This window comes from Ictalurus furcatus, chromosome 14, assembly GCF_023375685.1.
Source record: "Ictalurus furcatus strain D&B chromosome 14, Billie_1.0, whole genome shotgun sequence".
NCBI lineage: Eukaryota > Metazoa > Chordata > Actinopteri > Siluriformes > Ictaluridae > Ictalurus > Ictalurus furcatus.
In genome coordinates, this window is record NC_071268.1 from 21,769,935 (window position 1) to 21,795,431 (window position 25,497).

Consider the following 25,497-nt stretch of genomic DNA (forward strand, 5'->3'; position numbering starts at 1 on the left):
CATGCATTGTTATTGAGGCTACTTCACTCGAGCATTTCCTGTAAATGACGCTGGGACTGGATGTTCTCTTGAAATGACATACATGAACAGAAAAGCAAACCTTTTATGGACGAATGGCTTAATTAAACATTTAAGGCTCCATCGCTCAACATTAGTCAATATAATTTACTTTAAAATGGTAAGTCTTCTCGTTAAATGAAATAAATTGAACATAATTGCAATAATATTCTCCGCTTATTGGGTTTGGGCTTTTAAGAACATTAATTATTCCACCGACCAGACACCCTAAGAATCCTCACCAAGGACAAAATAACATGATTTTATTTACCTAAATGCTGCTTTCCATTAAGAATGATGAAGCTCTGTCTGGTAAGCAAAGCTATTAGTATTTTGATTTTGAGTCTGCATGAGAGGAGAAGTGGAAGAGTTTAACCCTAGGCTGCCTCATAAGGCTCTTCTGTTTATATAGAGCAAACAAAACAGCCCTTCAACATTTAATTAACTGCAAAGTCTGAGGCAAAGACAGGACTGTTTAATCGGATTAGAAGCCCTAGAGAAAATCTGTGTTTCACCAAAGTCAAGAAATTATACAACTTTAGAATTAAAATGAGAGTTTACAAAAAAAAGCATGCCTTCAAGTACACACCTAAATAACTAATGACTAATATATAACTAAATAAATGTTCGACAGACCGTTACATACACGAGGAAATGCACAATAGCTGTAATAAACATTTACAACAGCATTATCTGAAGCAGACATTTGATGTTTGAGGGAATACATGTGTTGTTCAGTTCAGTGGAACAGAAGGCTAATCATGTAAATATAAACCACAGCATAGGAAAAAAAAAAATCCTGCTAGTCTCTTGATAGCAGTGTCAAAATGCTAACTCCCATTTTAGGCTATATCTGCTTTACACATGCATGCAGAGCCATTAGAAGGAGGTCGCAGTGAGATGCTGAATAGTAATGCTCTGCACTCTGACATCTATTGTATTCACATACTGTATGTTGTTCAGATGAGTAACTTTATTTGAATAAGGATAAGATAAGATAAGATAAACTTTATTGATCCCACACTGGGGAAATTCCCTCGTTGCAGCAGCTCAATTACACAAAAAAAACATAGGAAAGAATACACATGAAATAGGAATGATGTAACCGAATATGAACTCATTATTTGGACTGAACACTTAATGTTCCCTGTACTGATACAAAATACAGCTAGTAGCCTCAGTTTGATGTTCTATGAAGCAGTAAGAATAAGCAAATGTTGAGTTGTTGAATGTCTTCACTGTGCTTTTGTTTTCAGTTGGTCCACATTTCCAAGATCGGTGGTTAGCTAAACAAACCCTGTGCAAAGCAAAATCGAAGGATGTGGATGTGAAATGAACTGGGTATCACTTTTCAAGTATCGTACTCATCCACTGACATGAACAGGGTTAAAGCGATTAGGAGCAGGGACTTCTGTTGGCTTAGCTCACCCATCAGCATCTTTAGCTGATCACACTAATTCTAAGTGAGGTGTTAAGTCACACCTCACCATGCAGGCAGTGCAGCCAGCTGTAAACATACACACACACACACACACACACACACATACACAAAGAGAGAGAGAGGGAGAGAGACAGACAGGCAGAGAGAGAGAGAGAGAGAGAGAGAGAGAGAGAGAGAGAGAGACAGAGACAGAGAAACAGAGAGAGATAAATGTGGCGGTTTTGTTTAAACGTGTTAAAGCCCACTAGATACCAGTGTTATAAAATCAAAACATCAAAGCATTAAAAGAAACTGGAAACTTTAAGGCCATTTTAAATAATAAAAGATATTCAAGTTAAAGATATCATGTAGTTTTGTTATCAGTGTGTTTAAAAAGCCCACTACATGCCATTGCTACAAAATCAAAACATCAAAATCTTTTGATGCCAAATTGATTCAAAATCAAGATATCATGTTGTTTTGTAATAAAACACATCATTTTTGTTGTTACAGATTGATGTTCCTCTTGCCATGCTCATAGAAAACTACTAGGCCTAATACCAACCCCAACTCCACCTGCTATACAGCCTAATGAGCTGCTATTGCTGTTTTCCCTCAGACACCGTAAACCAACATGCATGATTAATACAGTGCAGAGAAACCACAATGCTCTGCTGATCACAACCACAGCCTATTGATCCTGACATTCCAGGAGTAGAGATATCTTGTTCATACAGGCAAATTCAGCTCACAGTCAGCACCAACTAGAGACAATACAGCTCTGCAGTGATGTGTGAATTTAGCCTATTTTCACTGCAACAGCATACAGAGAGGTTCAATAGCTTGGAGTTAGCTCTCATGGAAGTAAAACACCTGAATGTCAGCAATATCCCCCAAGTATCTGGTCATCAGTTCTGGGCCATCAATTCTCTGCGGTTATATGATTCATTACAAGGATCTTGAAAGGATTATAAATCATCTCCTCTGACCCTGAATGGAGACCTGGTGTTCCAGTTGAGGGTGGATTCGGAGCAGGGTATTGAAGCTGAGGTTAAACCATAGGTAAAAATAAGCGTCTAGATCAGGGCTGCCAGCCTTTATAACAGCACCACAGCTCACAACATTTGTGACAGGTTAGTGTATGTACAGTGAAGAAGAGCTACATGGAGGAAGGATCAGCATCAGAAAGGGCTTTAGTGGACCAATTTTCAAATATCATTAAATATAATTACGTCTATTGACCTTTAGTTTTGGCTTCTTGTTTGCGGAACGATGGCTGTATTTGTGTGTGTCGCTCTGAATTTAAAACATGTTGTACTGACAGTGATAATATATTTAATTATGATTTGTTGCATGGAGATTATGAACGAGATGGTGGCCCTGACAGTGTTGCATCAGTGCATTATGATTCACACAGTATACAGCCAGCATGTGTGAAAGAGGCACAGCATAGATCAAGATCAAGATGCACTGATATGTGTTCGCATGGGTGTGTTGGTTGTGTGATTCTCAGTATACTGAAGCTCTTCTTCACTGATTCATTTGTTGAATGACAATCTTTGTCCCATCCCCACCCCCACCTCCTGTGGGAAGGCTAATGTCCTCACTGCTGCACTGCTGCCGCCCAGTCTCCTAGTGGAAGGAGGGGGGTGGGATGGTGGGGTAAAGGATGAAGAACTAAAACACTGACCTCACCATGTTTCTTTCATATGTACATATTCTAATTTCTTCTTGTTACATCCGATTAAAACCTTACCTGCAAACCATCACATACCAGAGAAATCTCTTTGCTCTTGTGCTATGGCCCATATTCTTTCCAATACGAGGTTTTACACTGCTTGTTAGCGATTGCTTCCTTTTGCTCCAATGATTTTGAATTATAACTGCCTCTGATAAAGAGGCTTTAGATGTAGGTCACTACTTATCAGACTGACGAATGTGTGTCAAAGTCTGCAGTGTGCTTTAACAGAGCAGGAAACCTCTAGGAGTGAAGTGATTTCTTTAACTCGTTATACAGGTACATTGAACTATAGACTATATACATTCACCGAACACTGAAAGAGGAACATCTGTACACCTGCTCATTTATTCAATTATCTAATCAGCCAATCACGTGGCAGCAGTTCAATGCATAAAATCATGGGGATACGGGCCAGAAGCTTCGGGTTATGTTCACGTCGACCATCAGAATGAGGGAAAAATTTGAGTTAGTGATTTTGACCATGGCATGATTGTTGGTGTCAGACAGGCTGGCTTGTGTATAACTGCTGATTTCCTGGGATTTCCACACACAACAGTCTCTAGAGTTTACTCAGAATGGTGCAATAAAGAAAAAAAAAACATCTAGTGAGTGGAAGTTCTGAGGACGGAAAAACACCTTGTTCATGAGATAGGTCAATAGAGAATGGTCAGACTGGGTCGAGTTGACAGAAAGGCTACAGTAACTCAGATAGCCACTCTGTACAATTGTGGTGAGCAGTAAACGATCTCAGAAAGCACAACAGGTCAAACCTTGAGATGGATGGGCTACAAGAGCAGAGGACCACATCGGGTTCCACTTCTGTCAAACAAGAACGGAAAGCTGAGACTGCAGTCGGCATAGGCTCACCAAAACTGGACACTCGAAGACTGAAAAAAAAGGCATAAATCCATGTATACAACCTTGTGTCAACAGTCCAGGCTGGTGGAGGTGGTGAAATGGTGTGGGGAATGTCTTCTTGGCACACTTTGGGCCCATTGATACCAATCAATCATTGCTTTAATGCCACAGCCTATTCGAGTATTGTTGCTGACCATGTGCAGCCCTTCAGAAATTTGGTGCCTTCTTCCAGTGGATTCCAATGCTAACAATGGACTACAATGGATAACAATGGAGTCCAGGTAAATGCATAAAGAATTAAATCATATATACATATATCATATATATCTGTATACGTTAATTTTTGTCTATACCCATTTTAGGTACCATCATAACTGCATAATTTCACATTGTCATCCCAAGTATATTTTACCCTAGCAGAGTATTATCATAGAAAACAAGTTTGAGGAAGCAGTGACAGCCTACTGGGACTCATCAGGACAAGGTCTGGCTGCAGTCAGGACTCTCCAGTAGTATGTGGGTGTAAATCCATTATCAAACCCCAGACGTTAATTGTCAAGACCTGTACAGCTGTTACTATGGCAACTTTTCAAGAGGGTTGTGGGTTCTCTCCACAGTCTATTGTGTGGTGGCAGGAGAGATAGAGAATTAAAAATGTCCCAAAGGAACTCTTTCTTAAATTTGTATGTAGTGCATTCAGTGGTAGATTAAGATGTTCAGGACACCTTAGGCTACAGTTTAAGTATGCTTCCCAATACAAACACATCCAAACCCTCTTTTCACCCAACTCTCGTTATCGCTGTTCTTTTAGGATCCTTGCTTTTCATTTGTGTCGTGCTACTGTACTTCCTTTCAGACATTCATTGTTGGTCATCATTGCACATCTAGGTAAGATTTTCAACCCAGATCAGCTGCTAAATTTGATTTATAATCATGATGTCATGACTGTGCAACCTGTAGGTGCAAGTGTTTGCATGGTAGTGATACTCGTGTATAACCAGAAAAGGGACACATGTGCCGTTTACTGTCCCACTGTCTCATGTTACATTTTGATCAAGTAGTATGCAATTACAGCCAACTTTAGCTGTCCCCATCTGCCATGCATCACTGACACAGCTGTACATTTGTGCATTAGTTATCTTAATAAAAATGAAGCTATGTTGTGACCAATAGTCACTAAATTAATTTAGTGAAACTTAAACTATGAACTCTAGCCCACCATGAAATCATTAATTGTTTGTCTAATACTTAATTGAGTTTATGTACAATTAAAATTTTCTGAACAATCAGGTTTTATGATCATAGTGGGGGGCATTATCCTACAACCTCAGCTGTATTACATGTAATTTGCCCCTCCAATCTGATTAAGTATCATAAAGGTCATAATGTTTGTTTGTGATAGTGATTGTTTTTAAGTTTGTAAATGCAAAAGTATTTAGCAGAAAAATACTTACTAAAGATCTTATCTTGGTTAATTTAGCTATTTCTGTCCAATTGTACCTATTCAGTATGACTGAATGTAGTATGAGTGGTTCCAGAAATCAAAATTCAATCAGTGTATGTGCAGTGGTGCTTGAATGTTTATGAACCCTTTAGAATGTTCTATATATCTGCAAAAATATGACCTAAAACTTTACAAGATTTTCATACAAGTCCTAAAAGTAGACAAAGAGAACACAATTAAACAAATGATCCAATATTACATATGTGTGAGTGGTAAAAGTATGTGAACCTTTGCTTTCAGTATCTGGTGTGAACCCCTTGTGCAGCAATAACTGCAACTAAACGTTTCCGGTAACTGTCGATCAGTCCTGCACATCGGCTTGGAGGAATTTTAACCCGTTCCTCAGTACAGAACAGCTTCAACTTCTGAGGGTTGATGATGGATTTAGTCCCAACAGCAGCCAGATTAGTAATGCTTACCTGAGTATTTAACAGTGCAATTTTGTGATCTGCTAGTGATCCTATAATCAGATGGTTGTATTCATCAAACACACCTATGTGTATAGACAACAAACTAAGTCTTCTGCATGTATAACCACACTCTAGTGATCTCTAGACACACAGGGTAAAGAAACTTGACAAATAGCAAACATGGCCACAGCACCTCAGTCTGCAGGTTACAAGGTTGTGCCCTGAAGCATCACTATTTTCATGGATTATAAATCAGCCGAATTCTAGTATCCCTGCAGCCCAGAAAATTCAAATATGTACCCATGGCACTAAATAATGTAGATGTTTCTATGACAGTCCTGAAACTATACTGAAATCAATATAAATAATATAAAGTTCTCTTAAAATTGTGCACCTTGAAAATAGTTATATAGTGTATATAACCATACACATATAAATGCATGTGCATAGAATTTTTTATATGTGACATTTTCCACTGCATTATTTAATACAGACTTTCAGATGTCTGTCTTGCAGTGTATACCACAATTGTTTCTGGGAACCCCAGAGGTGCCACTTATCACCCACAATCTCCCGATGGTCCACTGAATGTCTCTTGTGTTTTGTTGCTGAGTGTTTGTCAACTGCAGACATCTCCTCAGTTCTAAATAGAGTAGTGCCTTTTGAAAAGGCACTCAGAGGCATACAGTGGAAATATACTGCCTAAATCCCGAATAATAGGGAGCTTCTCGTTTGTCAGGCGCGGTCGTGACTGGTACTGGCCTCTGAGAAGTAGCACAGAGCTGGCTTTGTGGTAAGCTACTGTATCTCTGGATAAGATCCAGTGCAAAAATAGTCAATCATTCTTCCCGGAGTCTGACCTTCTGTGGCCTAGATATAAAGCCACTAATGATCCCTCTTCACCTCAGCATGTTAGAAGATAATAATCTATCTGTAATTGAGTCAGAAACAGAATGTGTACTATTAAAAAATACAGCTGGAAATCGCGGGATGGAGTTAGGACTACAATTCTGACACAAAATGGGCCTCCAATGACACAGCTATCATCTCCCAGTGGATTCCTGTTGTACAGCTTCAGCTTCCATGGGAATTGTGACATGACACATGGTGTACTGTCTGCTTTCGGAACGGTGATCTGAGGGCAGGCTGTGAAACAGCAGGTCCCACGTCTCACCTGTGTACTGACGGTACAGAAAGCTTTCAATGAGAGATTTGTGAAAACTACAGTAGCACAGACCGAATGCAAGAACATTGAGGATGCGGTTGAGAATGCTGAGAATGTTTCAACGTTGCATATATAATAGCTCACATTCATTAGCACGTACTGTAGTTCCAGCTCACTTGCAGGTCAGTATGACACTGCACTCTATCTAGCAACCGATGCTGAGGGTGGCTATTAGATGAGCAAGCAGAAATCGCTGAACACCCAGAAAAAGATGGTGTCATCACAGCAGGGATTATTTATATAAAAACAGAATGGGAAAACAATCTCTTTCAGGCATGGAAGACTCCGATTTAGCCTGTGATTGTGCACATTTGGGCCATATGCCACTCTAATAGATGTATGGGTTGTTTACTTACATCTAATTAACCACACTCTCCACTCCCCATTAATGATTTTCCATCAAAACAGAAAACTATAAAGAAAAAAAAAGGCATTTTTCAATGTTCAGGGAAGTTTCTATGTAAATAGAAGAGGTTGTGGGCAAATTGAAATTCTGAACAAAAAGTTTCTTGTCGTTTGATTGACAGCCGTTAGTAAACTGGAAAAGCTCCCTAAGCTGGTATATATGTCCATAAGCATACCAACATGTTTCCTCACTGTGACACTAATATATCAAAATAAAAACCATTAAAAAAACAAACATATTAAACCAAATCAAAGTTTATTTTATATTTAGCTAAGCAGAAATGGTCGATTAAAATACAGGCTTTGTACTATCTGTTGTTCTACTATCTGATAAACGTTCAGTTTCCCAGACCAGTGGAGTTATTGTTTCATACTCAGTGCATTCAAATCATTATCTATGTCAACAGAGGATGTTTGATGAGCCCTTGTGAAAGTGCTGAAAATAATGGAACACTGGACGCTGTATTGATCTGCTACTTCCTTTTAAAATCCTCACTTTAATTCTTGTTATAAAACACTCTGCCATAACAGGAGCATCTCCTGCATCTCAAGAACACACCCATATTCACAGACCTGGCGAGCATAGTTATGAGTATGACTGAGCATTTTGTTCTAAATGTGGATATAAAAACACAGGCTTAAAAGCTATAATGTACCGTGTACATCACCAAAAACGAGTGAGGAGGAGGAGGCCTCTTCCAGATTTACTGGAAAATAAACCCACTCAACAACCCACTCAATGTAGCATAGGTAAAGGGCTTTATCCTACACTGGGTTTTAATTACAATAACGCTAAAAGGATCGAGTCTGAGGCAAAAAAAAAAGATGCTATCAAAAATGAAATAAATCTTCAGTTAAGACCGGCCAGGTCTGTGAATACTCTTGAACAAAACCAATTTGAATATACCCCAGCTTCAACTGCAATTTTCATCAGTAATTTATTGAACTAGATTGGCTAAGTAATGTAGTTGGTCCCATTCACCTCATCCTGAAGTTGATTATTTTTCTGTAACAGCACGTTCTGAAGTCCACAGCATCTCACCAATGATTAAAACTGTTAATTTATTAATCGAAGATGTTGCTCTTTTTATCCATTTATAGTTAGTTACATATAATAACTATACTATAGATATAGTGTCCACACAAGCCTTTCAATTTTTCTCACTCTTGAAAATAATGAGAGGGGGGGGGAAAAAACGCAGCTTGTCATGTTATTGAGAAACCCCTCTGCCCTTCACAAGACTTGTCTGTGGAGGAAAACGTAAAGTTACAGCTTTACCGCTGGCTGTTACAAACTGCTGACACTGGAGACTCCATCCATCCATCTACTATACCACTTCAGGGTCATGGGGGAACCTGGAGCCTATCCCAGGGAGCATCGGGCACAAGGCAGGGTACACCCTGTACAGGGTGCCAATCCATTGCAGGGCACAATCACACACACACTCACAGACCCATTCATACACTACGGACACTCTGGACATGCCAATCAGCCTACCATGCATGTCTTTGGACTGGGGGAGGAGCTAAATAAACATCTCCTCACGGAGAACCTCACCACACGTTTACGTGGCGTGTCCGCCATACAAGTCTCTTTGTAAGTTGGTAATACTGGCTGTCCCAAAAGTCTCCATACACAGGGGAAATGAACACTTTTTAGCAAAATGTCTTCCAAAATTCTTCATACTTATTTTACATTATAAAATTTTTTCAGATAGCCTTTGAGAACACCTTTGACGAAAGAAGAACGTATTGAAATCATTCTCATGGCTGGATCGGGAAACTTTCGCAAGGTTGCGATGGACTTGAACAGGAAACATGGCGAGCACATCACCGACGACACTGCTGCCAAACTTATTCACAAATTCAAAAAGACTGGAAGTGTTGCGGACCGACCGAGAAGAAGTGGACGTCCACCAACATCCGCTGACGAAGGCACAAGCGACGTGGTGCTGGAATACATAGTCCCTTGTGTATGGAGACTTTTGGGACACCCTGGATAGAAATACTAAGTTATTAAAATGAGTGCATTCATTTAAACCTGTGTAGCCGAGCTACTGTCAAAGACACACAGTACACGCTGTTATAGAAAATGTATCAACACCTTCTGACCAATCAGATTTGAAAATTCAACAGCGCTGGGTCAATGTTCATGTTATACAAGACTATTGACTAGTATTGACTTTCCACAAAAGGCAAGGAAGGAGACCAATAGCCTGAAACACACCTGACAGGCATGAATTGAATGTCTTTCTTCTTTTAAGCATCTTAAAAGGAACATCATCTCTCTCTCCTTCTCCTTATAATAGCCTCGGTTTTTATAACCCCAGGCTTTCTCCTCATGAGGCGAAAAGCGGTCATACAAGCGGAACAATTTCCTTTGCATGGGTTTTCCCCAAAAATCAAAAACCTGTCCAAAGTTCTTAAATTCCAGATTTATTTCAGCATAACCAACTCTCTCTCTCTCTCTGTGTGTGTGTCTGTCCAATTGTGTGGGATGCTTTTAAATATAACGTTTCAGTCACGGTGTAGTGTACCATGCACTCTCCCAGCCTGATCCCTCCTGCGCTCTGTTGAAGCTGTGTGTGAGAGATAAGGCTTTCTGTGCTTACTGTCTCCCTCACACCCACTGCCCTCGTCCTCTTATACAGCCATTACAGACCCTACATAAATATTCCAGCATGTGAAATAGTCCTCTTCTCCTAGTCTCCTCCTACTGCAAGCAGAAAGCAGTTCAATTTTCTGATCTTCTCCAATGCAACAATCAGTAGCCAATCCATTATGGATGAACTGCTCGGAAGTGCAGGAATTTGGTACAGTTGGTTTCTGGACATTGATGATGTAATACCGGCAGGTCTTCTAAAAATAGCTTACTTGTCTGTATGCATTTTGGGTTTTTTTTTTTTATTTGTTTGGTTTTTGTTTTTTTAACATTTTGTGCTAAACACACTGCAAAAAATGGCATATTTACAAATGAAAATATCTTAAACGTGGTCAGATTTATTTAGTATTCCCTATTATAAAATTACCATAAACTAAATACAACATTATAAAACACATTTCTAGACATTTTTACTAATTTCTAGATTTTTTTTTTGTCTATTGGTGGATCATTTTGCTTCTATCTCGAAATAAATGCATAAAATGAGAAACTTTTTTAGACTGTTTCAAGCCTGAAATAGATAAAAGTCTAGCAATAGGTTTAAAAATCTTATATTTGGTTAAAAAAATAATAACAAAAACTGATCCTGCTTTTGGATTCACATTGTAACATGATATCATTTTGCTAAGTGCAGCATGCTAAATTAAAATCGGACGTTTTTTCATAGCAGATTTTTTTTTTCTTTTCCATGTGAAATGGTTTTTATTGAACTTACAGAAAAATTTTTACCTAAATTTTAATTCAGGAAAACATTGCTAACTAGAGTAATTAGTCTTTTTCTCAAGCTGAAAAATCAAGCGTTTTTGGCCTCTGTGAAATCCTGAATGGACTGACAAGTACATTTTCTATAATTATACATTGTTACACAATTAGGAATGGCAGAAAAGAAACAGAAAAGTCAATTAAGTCATCACAATTGTTTGTTTGACTAAAAAGCAGTCAACAGTTAACATTAATAAAGTCACAGATTTGCTCTAGCATTTGGTAAAGTCAGAAGTGGATGCGCTTTAGTGAGGTCACGCTTTCATCGTTAATCGTTCATACAGTAGTTGCAACAGGCATTATTTAACATAACACACGATGCACACACACACACACACACACACACACACACACACACACACACACACACTTTGCAGTCACATTCTGCCCTAAACACTAAAAAAAAAAAGGCAACAATGAATTGAAATTTGATTCTCTGTTCATTTCAAATAGTCACCGTTATCATTTTAGCCCCCAGAGTGCTATCCTTTTTTAAGAAATATAGGACAGCTTTCAGAAAGATTCCCTGCTCCAGGAACTATTTTTGTTAAATTCAGTTCATGAGAACAGTTGAAGTCGAAAAGAAAAAAAAAATCAATGCTGTGCTTTTGTATGGTATGATTTTAAAAATCCTTCTTTGCACATTTACCATAGCTGTGCAAATCAGCGTGATAAATGAAGCCGAAATGAATGAGCAGAATTCAAAAAGCATTTCCATGCACATTTCAGCTGATTACCTTCATCAATCTCTCTGAAAACGAGGGACAGGCACCAGACCAAATACAACACAGCCTGTATAACTAGACATATAATGCCATGGTCTAACTTGTTCTATAGGTTCAGCAACACAGAACCTATTTTCTGACCTGATGAATGAGTTAGTTGAGCATTTGTGTAGGAGGTAATATACAGGTTCTTAGCATCCTTTATCCTCCCTGATTCAGTATTCAGCAGTGTGCAGAGAAAGTGTGGAGCAGCCTGCCGTGGAACAGCAAAGCGACCTGTTTCTTGGGCATGCTCACCACGAATGCTAATGTTCCCACACCAATACAGCGCTCAAAAGCAAATTCTGTCAGGACTGAAGCCAAGAACACAGAAAAAGCCAGCTGAGGACCAAACTGAAAACTCCAAAAACACACACACACACACACACACGCGCGCGCAAACACATTAACGGGATGGACAAATCAGTAGCCCGGGCATACCGGACAAGCACATTTTGTGCCCAGAAGATTTGTTTTATATTCGTATTTTTCAAGTAGGTTCAACAACCAGAAAGAAAAAAAAAATGTTTTACTGACTTTGCAAAACAAAAATTTTCATTTGGTAAGTATGATTAAACTTGATGTGCTTGACAGTCTTCACTTGATGATAATTATAACATACGCATCCTGATCCTGCCACCTGCTGCACAGCATTCCGGTCAATTTGCAATCTGACAGTACAGCGATTTCTACTAGGCAGATTAATTAGACTGCACAGATGACAGACGTTTTTTTTTTTCAGAATGAGGAACACACAGGTATGCAAAAATGAAATCAAAATGAAGCATAATTAAGCTTGTGACTCTCTTGCTTACTAAACTCTGTAACATCGTGGTTAAACATATAAACAGAAAATGAAGATGCTAGCCAGACCTGAATAATCTATTTTAGGTTCAATGCGAGGACAGCACACGAAATCGTGAGCCTAGTTCACACTGCACCGACAGACACCAACCAGATACGCCAACAGACACGTTTGTCAGGTACAACATGGGACTGGGCAGCACATGGAAACTTTGACTTGCCCAGTGGGCTATATAATACATTTATTATTTGTCCACTCTTGCATTTGGGTCACTTTGTCCAAACCCCAGCACACAAACAACATCTGGTCATTCTGAAAACGTGTGATTGTTTCTAGTAATGTCATACATCCATCAGACTAAGTTTCCAGGAGCTGCAGCAACTCCAAAAAAAAAAACCCAAATAAATACATTAATAGCAGTCAGGACTCGGGCATCAAGACCGTTATTAAAAATGACATGAATAAACAGGAGTCGGACGTGGGAGAGACAGAGTGATGAAGCGTTCTTGTTAGGGGAAGAGGAGCATGCCCATTGAAAATCAAATAACACAATGCCTGAGAAAATGCAGCACAGAAATTATCCACTTACAGCACAGCCGTGGATATATAAGGCTCTGAGGGAATTATAGAGGTGAATACATGCACCAATTGTGAAAACAACACCAGAAAATGAGGATGAATTGAATAAGGCTGAGTTTATGTGGATGGGATGGATCCCTGAGTGCTTGGCTAGCGCTGCGTTCCTCCCCTTTTCACCAGTAATGGGATTTCTAGGCTTAAATGTGCTTCCATTCAGCACCGGAGCCACTGGTTAGAGAAAACTATTGATCTATAATTTTAGCCATGCAAGACCAGTAAGCGGAGAGCAGTATGCCCTAAATGTATAATGAGGTCTTTCTAAGAGAAATATGATGCCTAGGATTTCTTGGTGGACTTGGAAAAGCTTTACCCATATTACTACAAGGATTATATTATTACTAGGGCTGCAGTATTTCAGTATAATATTGCAGTATAATTTCATATCACGATTAGCGTGACCAAAACTATCAAGGTTGTCAGTATTATCACGGTATTGTTAAAATGTGCTGAAAATATACAAAAAGTACTGATACACACACTGAAATCATTTAAACAGGTTTTGTATTTGACTATAAAGTGATGGATGGTTGTCACTAGGCTTGCGGTGATAGTCGGTGTTCCCGGTTCAGTTAGAGGACACGGCGGAAGGCATTGACGGCGCTCGGGAGAATTTCCAACCTTCCAAGAGGACCAAATCCGAAGTGCGGTCATATTTTGGATTTTCTAAAAATGCTGAAGGAAACTTAAAAGAAGATGGTAACCCTGTCTGCAGAGCTTGCCAGAAGAAAGTTGCTGTGAAAGAGGGCTTTGGCGCTTTTCCCTCTTTTCCCCCTCGATTTTAAATCGCTTAGGAATGCCTGTGCGGCCGTGCGCACTTCACTTACGCTTCCGAATTAGTGGCAGTTTGGGGGGCAATTGCTTGAACGGTAGGCTCATTATTATTCTGAATGAAAAACACAACAACAACAAAACAATACAATGACAAACTCGCTTATATTAAACCAAATCTTTAGCCATCGTCTTGTCAGTCAGCTCGCCTCACTCTTCCTGTCAGTCGGCTCACCTTCACTCTTCCTGTCAGCCGGCTCACCTTCACTCTTCCTGTCAGTCGGGTCGCCTCACTCTTCCTGTCAGTCGGCTCGCCTCACTCTTCCTGTCAGTCGGCTCGCCACACTCTTCCTGTCAGTCGGGTCGCCTCACGCTCATACTGAATTGGGCAGGCATGTTCAGTTTTTAATTGACTGCGCCTGTGTCAGACTCATGCTGGGTGTGTGTGGATAGCATTTACCACGAGTTTTACAAATCAAGATAATCGCTTGGGTTTATACACAGTGACGTCACAGACCCGACTAATCAACAATGAAATTCGTTGTCCATTATTTTAATTATCAATTATTAGTTGTTGCAGCCCCACAGCAGGCGGCTGTGGCATGGGTGGTAGAGCGGGTTGTCCACTAATCGTAGGGTTGGCGGTTCGATTCCCGGCCTGGGTGACTCCACATGTTGAAGTGTCCTTGGGTAAGATGCTGAACCCCAAGTTGCTCCCGGTGGCAAGTTAGAACCTTGCATGGCAGCTCTGCTACCATTGGTGTGTGGGTGAATGAGACACAGTGTAAAGTGCTTTGGATAAAAGCGCTATATAAGTGTGCCATTTACCATTTTACCATTTAATTATTCCTCTATAAAGCAGCACTTATAATAGGTTAAAGTCAGGAAAAAGTAACCTAAGCAGGGCTAACATCAATTCACCTAACCCAGGTCCAATATAATTATTATGACATAGTTTATTAGTGTGTATCATGGAAACATAATATATTAGGCAGCATTGTGTTTGTCACTAAAGACTTTATAAACTGCAGAGACAGTGTCTGCCATTTTGTTGTCCAGTACATTAAACAGTAACATAAATAAAACAAATTAAAATAAATTAATGAGTGACTGATTTGTTGCTTAAAGAAAAAAACAGGAAGAATTTACAAGATATCTCTGAATATCTGAATGTTATCTCTGAATACCTGAGTCATGTCCTCATGTAATAAATAATGCACTCTTTCTAAATAGTTTTTATTTTCCAGTGTGGGACTCAGTGTGCAGACTGCAGTAATGTGATGTACAACATAGAATATTGTAGCTATATTAGTAAAGTGGAGTGAAGTTTACTAATTCATCATAAACAGTGGCAGATCTCAAAGGGAAAAAAGCAGCATTACTTATTGATCCTTACATGCAGGTCCTTTAACAGTGTCTCATAATAAAAATAGTGTTCAACTTAAACTATGAGAATGGTTAGACCAACCGAGAAGCGGACATCCACGAACATCCACTTAAGAAGGCACAAGCGACATGGTGCTGGCAAACATAGTCCCCTGTGTATGGAGACTTTTGGGACACCCTTTAGTGCGCTAGACACGTTCCAAATCTTACTACCTGTTGCACTACACTCAGGAGAGATGATCTGGTTGATAGATTAATTAGCATGGACAAAGACTACAAATTTCTCAGTTAAAGCCCAAAGGCATTTGTCCACATTTTGTAGCTAACAACTAACCAACACTCTTTTTGCTCTTTTACAGCTTTTCAAATGGAAGGAAGTGGGACTCTTGTCTTCCCAGATGGCAAGGACTCCAAATCTTACATTTGTCCAATATTTTAATGATTTCAATAAATGTCACCAGAATTTCATGCAATTGTTTGTTTATTTCGTGAGCATTTTAGTAGAATTTTAGCATACAAACAGAATAGCATTTTGGGATAATTGTGTTGGATAACTGTGAAAATCTGTTGTCTTTAACTAGACACGCAAGTGTGTTCAAAATTGAGACATCATGTGATATTTTTCACACATCTGTTTGGTAAAAATAGTGTAGAAACAACGACTCAGTTTGATGCAAAGCATCATAACTACACAGGGTCACTTTGCAGTTAAACACTGAGAGAAAATAAAGCCGCTAAAGACGCACTAACGTTTTGTCGAGAGCACAAACATGATATGCTACATTAAAAACTTTGCTGGAAAATGATTGATGATGATTACTATCATCAAAATTCAATTTTCAATTTGTTTCCCTTAGTCTCTAATTATGCACATTTACATTATTACACTGCATTAGCTACCGCTTTTTAGCCTAGGCAATTAAAACAGAGGAATGGGCAGCACACTGGAGCTTCCGATTGCTGGGCTATAAGTATGAAATGATCATTTGTCTACCCTGCAATGCATTATATATGGTCTATATGAGCTTTTATCTGAGACCTGATAGAAGACGATTAGCTTCATCTAAAGAAAGCTATTTAACTGTAAAGAGAAAGTTGAACCTGAATACACTAATATAATCCATTTATGTCAATAGTCTAATTGTAGTTACACAATAAACAAACCTGATGACACTAAAAGTGAAAGATCTGGAGGGCAAATCCTTTGTAATGACTTCTAAATCAGTCACCTGTTTCCCTTAAGACTTCCAGTGAATCATTTGCGCTAAAAATACTAAAATCACTTCCAGCAGCAAAAATGAGCTTTCCGGCATTTTCAATACCAGAGCTCAGATTACTCTGTTAGGTGGCTGCAAAAGAGCACTTGCTCAGGAATCATGACCACAGGCCAAATATAGCCTGAACACCTGAACAGTCACATCATATTAGTCTTAAGGGCTGAAGTGTAAAGGCAAACTTAATATAAGGCATAAGTAAAGTTTATTTCAGTAAACAAATTAGCTTAAGAGTCCTATTCTTAAGTGCATTATCCTTAACAAGACTACAGTAATCTGATTGTTACCATGCCCAAATAACCACAAAGGATGACCCATGTGTCTAAAGAGGACCAGTACTTTTATCAAAGAGGAACATCACAGGGATAACAATCACCTAGACGGTGTCCAGTCACTCCAGCGCGAATGTATTTGATATTTAAAAATTCTTAGCATAATTGTTTATTCAGTCTTGATCTTATTTATTACAAATATGCATTGCAAATCCTTCATTTTGAATAAGAGCAGGTTTTCTCTTCTCTCTAAATGGAATATGAGCTTTTCAGCAGATGCGCTAAATGAGATATTTATGAGTTAAGCATCCGTGAAGCGCTCCTCCTCAGCAGGAAGATACAAATGGTGTTAAATTATAACCTAGAGAGCTTGATGAATTACATATTCCTGAGAGAGAGAAAGGAGGGGGATAGAAAATGTTTTGGAAAAAAGAGCAATCGAAGACAGGTCATTTTTAAAAAAAATTTTAAAAAAATTAAAGGGAAAAAAAAAGCTTTTGTCTTCTTTCCTTCTGAATCAGGTGAAGTGTTTTGAACTATAACATGATATGGTCGCAGTAAAAGGGACAGCTGCACTGTGCTCAGGGTTGGGAGGAGAGAAGAGAAAAGACACAGCGGTCGCTTTATAACATTAGTCTCAGGCGCTCAGAGGGACGGAGCAGAATCAGACTGAAAGGCATGACAGCGTGGGGACAACGTGTTGTGACTGTATATGGATAAAGCATGAAAGATGACCAGAACACTCAATCTTATACATTTATTCCAAGACACCAATACGTATATCCGAGGAACCATATCCTGAATATCCAGAATGCACACACACACACACACACTTTCTCATAAGCACTTCAACTCAGGCTACATGTCACAAATCCCCTCTTACCCTCTCTTACCCTATCTCCAAAGCAAACATAAATGTCAATGAAGAGTAAGCATTTCTTTCAGAACCATTTCATTAGAGTATTGATCACAGATACTGAATCTGACTAATCAATGGAGGCCATCGAGACATCAGGTTCACACATTTAGTGTTTAGGTGTTTACAAGGAACAGACAGCCACTCGAGCTGTCACTATTGAGCAGACAGAGACAGTAAATGAGCACTTGCTGAGAGGATGTGGTAGCACTGCGATCTCTGCAAGAAATTTCCAGGTTCTGATTTTTGACCATGAAAACCTCCAAAATGACACAGTGAATTCACTATTAAATGGAATTTGCTTCCTGTGGCTACGCATTTGGTGAGTTAGTAGTCATAATCATGTTTGAAGCCTGTGGCTTAAATTAGCATGAACAAGTATGTGCCAAACATTAGTGGATTGGATGGAAAAATAAGTCAAATCCAATCCAACACCAATCGTAAGAGCATGTTTTGCATTTTAGTCGTTGGGCTGATGCTTTTACCCAAAGAAACTTACTGTACAATTCAACTCACAACCTTCCAATCACGATGACACGATGCCTTAACCACTTCAGATACGTATCCGCCCCATTAATGATACTAAGTAGAGGTCGACCGTGGTGCTCACCATGTGGTCTGTTTGGGGTCTAATGCCCCAGTATAGTGACGGAGATACTATACTGTAAAACCAACACCGTCTTTCAGATGAAACGTTAAACCGAGGTCCTGACTCTCTGTCATCTTTAAAAAGACACTTCTCGTAAAGAGTAGGGGTACAACCCTGGTGTCCTGGCGAAATTCCCCCATTGGCCCTTCTCGAAAAAATAGTGGTACATATAAAAGTATCTGGCTTAATAATTTATGCATGAAGATTTACGGTCTGTCACTATCAAGGCATCTTTACAATTCAAAGAAACATAAACTGGAATACATACTGTACATAAACAGGAATATGGTCCTTTGATGGTCAAAGTCACACAACATTACTCCAAGCAGAGATACACTGCAGCACTAGGGATCTGGAAAACCACTGAGAATGCTAATGGACCAGAAAAAAAACTTTATATATTTCAGCTTTGACCATTAGTAACACAAGCTAGAACAGCTCCTCAATTTTTTTCGGGTATGTCAGGTGTAATTCAGTTTTCTGTGATATGATGAGAACGCTCATAATGATTGAGATTGCACTGATAACACTAACGCTAAAGCATATGGCAGTAAGAATGCGACAATCTCCCTGCTGGGGTTATAAACGTAATAGAACTTGTCCTATGATAAATATGATTGATAATATACTCACAAACCTGTCATATACTGAACTTAAATTTGACTGTGATATTGAAATTTCTTGTTAGAAATAGCCTGTGATGATGGGCGTCATCACATAGACTGATCATCCATCCATTTTCCATACTGCTTATCCTATACAGGGTCACGGCGAGCCTGGAGCCTATCCCAGGGAGCTGTCCAAGGTAGGGGACACCCTGGACAAGGTGCCAACCCATCGCAGGGCACAATCGCACACATATTCACACACTACGGACAATTTGGAAACGCCAACCAGCCTATGACGCATGTCTTTGAATTGAGGGAGGAAACCAGAGTACCTGGAAGAAACTCCCGAAGAATAGGGAGAACATGCAAACTCCACGCACAGAGGATGGAGACGGGATTCAAACCTCCATCCCCGGAGGTGCGAGGCAAAGGTGCTAACCACTAAGCCACCGTGCCATAGACTGATCATTTAATATGAAATGATCAGTGACACAGTGACACGCTTAACTCAGCAAGAAAACAAAAACATGCAGCTGATGCTACAAAATGAAATGATCTTCACAGTCAAAGTGATGGCGTACTGACCTTTTTGAACAAAAGGGTCATGGTGACCATTATATTATAGATGACAGCAGTGAGCAAGGACTCACTCCTGGTTACATTTACTTATTACAAAAGCACGACAGGTTGCAAATAATGTGATAATTAAGCTACACAGTGTGACATTAAGGCTTAACATGCAATATGCACAGGTGGAAATGCTAACAACATCAGGGTCATATTTACAGGGGTCTAGCTGGTAGGGTCTGATGTGTTCTTCTCCCATATGAGTTTCATAATAAAAGCAGAGGCGTAAACCCCTTCCAATAAACAGTCATAATTAGTGCTTTCTTCTCATGCCTTTTGCATTTACTACAGATCATGTGGACAAGCCAGAAGTCTATTGGAAAAATATTTTGTGGATAGATCAGAGCAAAATAGAACTTTTTGGTTTAAATGAGAAGCGTTATGTTTGGAGAAAGGAAAACACTGCATTTCAGCATAAGAACCTTATCTCATCTGTGAAACATGGTGGTGGTATCATGGTTTGGGCCTGTTTTGCTGCATCTGGGCCAGGACTACTTGCCCTCATTAATGGAGCATTGAATTCCGTTTCATAATAAAAAGCAGATGCATAAACCCCTTCCAATTAACATTCATAATAAGTGCTTTCTTCTCATGTCTTTGGACAGCCGGGCCTGGAAGGCTTGCCATCCTTAATGGAGCACTGAATTCTGAATTATATCAGCAAATTCTTACAGAAAATATCAGGACATCTGTCCATGAACTGAATCTTAAGAGAAAGCGGGTCATGCAGCAAGACAACAACCCTAAGCATAAACACACAAGTCATTCTGCCAAAGAATGTTTATAGAAGAATAATGTTTATGTTTCAAAGCCCGAAGTCCTGACCTTAATCCAATAGAAATGTTGTGGAAGGACCTGAAGCAAGCAGTTCATGTGAGGAAACCCACCCAGAGTTGAAGCTGTTCTGTACTGAGGAACATGCTAAAATTCCTCCAAGACGATGTGCAGGACTGATCAACAGTTACCGGAAACGTTTAGTTGCAGTTATTGCTGCACAAGGGGGTCACACTGGATACTGAATGCAAAGGTTCACATACTTTTACCACTCACACATATGTAATATTGGATCATTTTCCCCAGTGAATAAATGACCAAGTATAATATTTTTGTCTCATTTGTTTAATTGGATTCTTATTATCTAGTTTTAGCACCACTGTAAGTCATTTCACAGCATTATTTAAAGGAAAAGTCCATTCTGGAATATATAAAATATGTTTATATTAAAAGATATTTATATTAAAAGATGTGCTGTGTTTAGTGATTCTGGTGCTAATGTGTGCTGTATTTTAACTATTCCTGTGAGTTAGCGGTGTGTGCCGTGCTGATGTCATAAGGAGACATCGCCAGTGCAGTTCAATAGGAAACAGGAGATAAAAGTAATAACAATCACTCACAAAAGCAGAAGAGCTCAATCAACACTTTCCCGTGAAAATCAATATCATAAAACGAATGAGAAATCCAATGTAAATGTAGCAGAGACAGCAAATGTTGCACTCCATCAGGTCAGAGACTTGGCTTGACAAGTCAGTGATTTACGAGATGTCGAGTGCGATGGCATTGACCGCAGTATTAGCGTGAAAGTTGGACCTCTGGAACCCTTTGTGTGAGGTGGAGTGTACAGATGAGGACGTGAGAGAGCCAGACAGACTAAAAGACTAAAGCGCTGCTGCATCTGTCTCTTTAGGTACAGATGAATTGCCGCTTGGCCAACTATCAGCAGGTCGTCAGATGGCACTGTGGGTAATATCGGAAACTTTTAAGCAAAGTGAAATGTCAATGAAGGAAGTTTAAGCTCAAAAAGATGACGACAATGTTAATCATGAAGTCATTCAGGGTGGATTATTTTCCCTCTCCAACAAGGTAAGATGTAACGTCCATAATGAAGCCACAGGTTTAACAAGAAAACTAGGAGGGTTATAGCCTCCGAACCCCACTGAACCATTTTAATATTTCAGTCAAGTACACTCCGAGCATGCACGAAGAAAACCAGAGCCCTGTGTTATTGTTATTGTTATTGTGATCGAATCGTTTTCTTACATGTCATACTGTATGTAGGATGTGTGCTGTGCACTGACGTCTGTGTGTGACGTATCATGTCCATGAACAGAGCTGTGTAGATATGTGTACACATGGACCAGGACTGAGACTCCTCCTTTAAGATATGGCATTTCACCAAAGGTGACATGTAGTCCATCTTAAAAGCATAGGCATTCAACCTTGTGATTTTAGTCTATAACGGTGGATTTTATTGTTGTTGTTTTTTTACAGAAATGAATGATCCTTTATTAGTGTTGTTGTTATTGTTGTTTATAAAGGAATCAGTTTGTGTTGCTTCAATTTAAACAAAATCAACAGGCTAAATGGTCAGTGGTCCATAATATTTAATTGCATGCCTGCACAGGTGCAAAAGAAAGTGTGTTTTAAAAAAGCAAACAGCCCACACACACACATATGAGGTTGCTCAACAGAGATGCAGACATGCAGCCTACATATCTGCGTTGTAACCTGTTCTAACGACGCAAACCCTACAAGCGTTACGCATAAACCGCATACAGAATCACGACTGACCTCTGACATAAATGCCTACAGAAGCAAAACACGGCTACAAACGAAAACAGCCCCGTATTTGGTCTGCATTGCGGTACATCACCGGCTACATTCCCGCTCACACACACACACACACACACATCATACCGCTTCTCTGGAGCGCGCACAATATCCGCGTCGTGCCATGAAACAGCAATGTGCAGAGCATCCTTACCTGTGACAGCCGTCTGCGCGTCCCCGTAACCTTCACGAGCCGCACCTGAAACCGTGCAGCTCCACAGCGCCGAACGGACGCGCGCGCACACGCACACGCACGGCCCCATCCCGCAGAGCGCGTGCTGTCTCAGGCGCGCTCTGATTGGAGGAGACGGATGGCATTAGGGGGCGCTAAAGTTTCGGGTTGCATGCACGGAGAGCAGCTGGAATGGAGCAGCTCAGTCAGCTGTTACACCATGACCATCCACAGTCTGTTATTTTGAACTAAACCTCGCGCATGCATGCCTCAACATCTGTACAACATCTTCCGTTCGGCTGTTCTTTGAAGAAGTTGCTCTGCTATGCATGAGCATGCAAGGATCATTCGTTCAAAAAGAACCAAACCTTACTCCAAATATAGATAGATAGATAGACAGATAGATAGATAGATAGAGATATATAGTTTCCATTTCATCAGGTAAATCTACTATATAGGCCATGTTTGTTGCTCTATATTTTTTTTTCAGCCCTTTTCATAGCCTACCATTTCCTTCAGAGGGATAGGACCACCACAAGACCACCACTGAACATATTATTTGAGCTTTGTACCATTCTGAAAACAAGTAAATCAGGTGAAGTGGTGTTGCAGAGGGGTTTTTTTACACACCTCAGTGCCACTGCTGAGTTGAGAAAAGTCCATCAGCAAAAAAAGATACACTCTCAAAAAAAAAAAAATAATAATAATAATAAAAAAAAAGGTTAATTAACTATATGTCCTTCCGTGTCACTGGGGTGGTACCATCCAGGGTGAATGTTTAGGTGCATTAGGTGCACATACACCAATAACATTAAAACCACCTGTCTAATATTGTGTAGGTCCCCCATGTGCTGCCAAAACAGCTCTGAAACGTCAAGGCATGATGGGCTCCACAAGACCTCTGAAGGTGTGCTGCTGTGGTATCTGCCACCAAGACGTTCGCAGCGGATCCTTTAAGTCCTGTAGGTTGTGAGGTGGGACCTCCATGGATCAGACTTGTTTATCCAGCACATCCCACAGATACTCGATCGGATTGAGATCTGGGGAATTTGGAGGCCAAGTCAACATCTTTGTCATGTTCCTCAAACCATTCCTGAACATTTTTTGTTGCTGCCTAATGTACCCCACCCCTTGACATGTACGACTGTAACGAGATCATAAATACTATTTACTTTACCTGTCAGTGGTTTTAATGTTATGACTGATCGGTGTAGTGTTCCTTTAAGATATTACTCTATGCGCTACTTAAAGGTACATGAGTGGTCCTTATGGTTTAATATTGAAACTTAATTCAGTTTAAAAGCACACTCTTTTCATATTACCATCCATCCATCCATCTTCTATACCGCTTAATCCTTTTCAGGGTCACGGGGAAACCTGGAGCCTATCCCAGGAGCATCGGGCACAAGGCGGGGTTCATATTACCATGTAAAAGATATACACTGATATACACACGCCCACATGAATGTAGATACACATGAAGGTTGGGTACAAGCTGTACCCAATAAGCTTCCCACTGAGTGTAAGTGTACACTATATGGTCAAAAGTATTTGGACACCTGACCATCACACCTATATGGGGTTCTTCTTCGAACTTTTGCCACAAAGTTGAAAGCACACAATTGTATAGGGTGTCTGTGTATGCTGTAGCATTACGATTTCCCTTCAGTGGAACTAAGGGGCTGAGACAAAACCTGACTAAATCTGGAATGGGATATTCAAAAGGTACATATGGGTGTGATGGCCAGGTGTCTACAAAATGTTTTGGCCATATAGTGTATGTCTTCAACAATCTATATGGATTTCAATTTGGTTTATTAAATGATTCAAATACAGTAGGTTGTAAAACAGGGCTAAAATTTCAGTTAATGATTTACAACCAAAACGTACCAAATGGTTTCTATTTGCTTTTGACTGTATTTTAATATCAAACGATTTTTCTGTTAATGTACTTAGCTGATTTAGTTTCTTTGTTGAATTCAATTTCCAAGGTTCGATCTTGAGCTTGGGTTACTGTCTCTGTGGAATTTCACATATTCTCCCTACGTCCATGTAGGTACCCTCCTCCTTTCCCACCTTCCGAAAAACATGCTGGTAGGTGAATCGGCTACAATAAATACCCCCTATATGGAACAAACCCATCCAGGATGTATTCCTGCCTTGTGCCCAGTGACAGGCTCCAGGCCCACCCTGGCCAGGACAAAGATGTATGTGAATGAAGATGAAGATACATTCATGATCATTGTCCCCATGTGACCTTCATTTGTAAGTGTTATAGTTTAAAATTCCAACGTAATATTAGAAGTTAGTTATACACTGACTGCAGGACCTCCTGAAACCTGCTCCTGCCAGAGGAATAATTACTGTACTTCTGTAACTAAAACACTAATGCTGCAGTTTATTTTGATGTGATGTGGCTTTCAGATTTGTTTGTGGATTTTAAAGCACTTAAACTAATAAGAAAATACCACAGTTTAATATTTGTCCATTTGTTACATTAATAAAGGATTTGTTTTGAGGTTAGAAATGGGGGAAGGGAGACAGAAAAGGATAAAGACTATGATCCTTAGTTTTGTCCTCACATAACAGTGGGGCCTCCATCAAGGGAGAACCCCTCCCTACATTCACACATATACCACCTCCTTCTCGTCCCCCTCTTTGTCCCCAAATCCCATAGGGGACATGATTTGGGAGCAGTAATCCCATCCCTGTCATCGCAGGCTGAGGGGTGGTGGTGGAGGAGTGGGGGATGGTAAGATGGAGAGATGGAAAGAGCAAAGAAGCATGGCAGACATTAGCGTCAGATCAATAGAATAAAGTGCTCACGCTGTGGATCGCACACCTACAGGTGCAGACCCCCAGAGGAAGGATTGAGGAAGTAGAAGAGAGGATGAATACATTACCTCGTTCCTGTCCTCGTCTATGTGCCAGAAACACACTTCCCAGCTCCAGCACAATAGCAATAA

At 39.9% G+C, this 25,497-nt stretch overlaps 1 protein-coding gene across 3 annotated transcripts in view; it reads right to left on the reverse strand.

Moving 5' to 3' along the window:
- cntn1a (contactin 1a) overlaps nt 1-22,570 on the reverse strand; it is a 68,480-nt gene extending 45,910 nt beyond the window's left edge. For all 3 annotated transcript variants that reach the window (XM_053641305.1, XM_053641304.1, XM_053641302.1), the window contains exon 1: nt 22,514-22,570. The gene's annotated coding sequence lies outside the window, so the exon portion shown is untranslated. The remainder of the gene's footprint in view (nt 1-22,513) is intronic.
- Nucleotides 22,571-25,497: the final 2,927 nt, after the last annotated feature.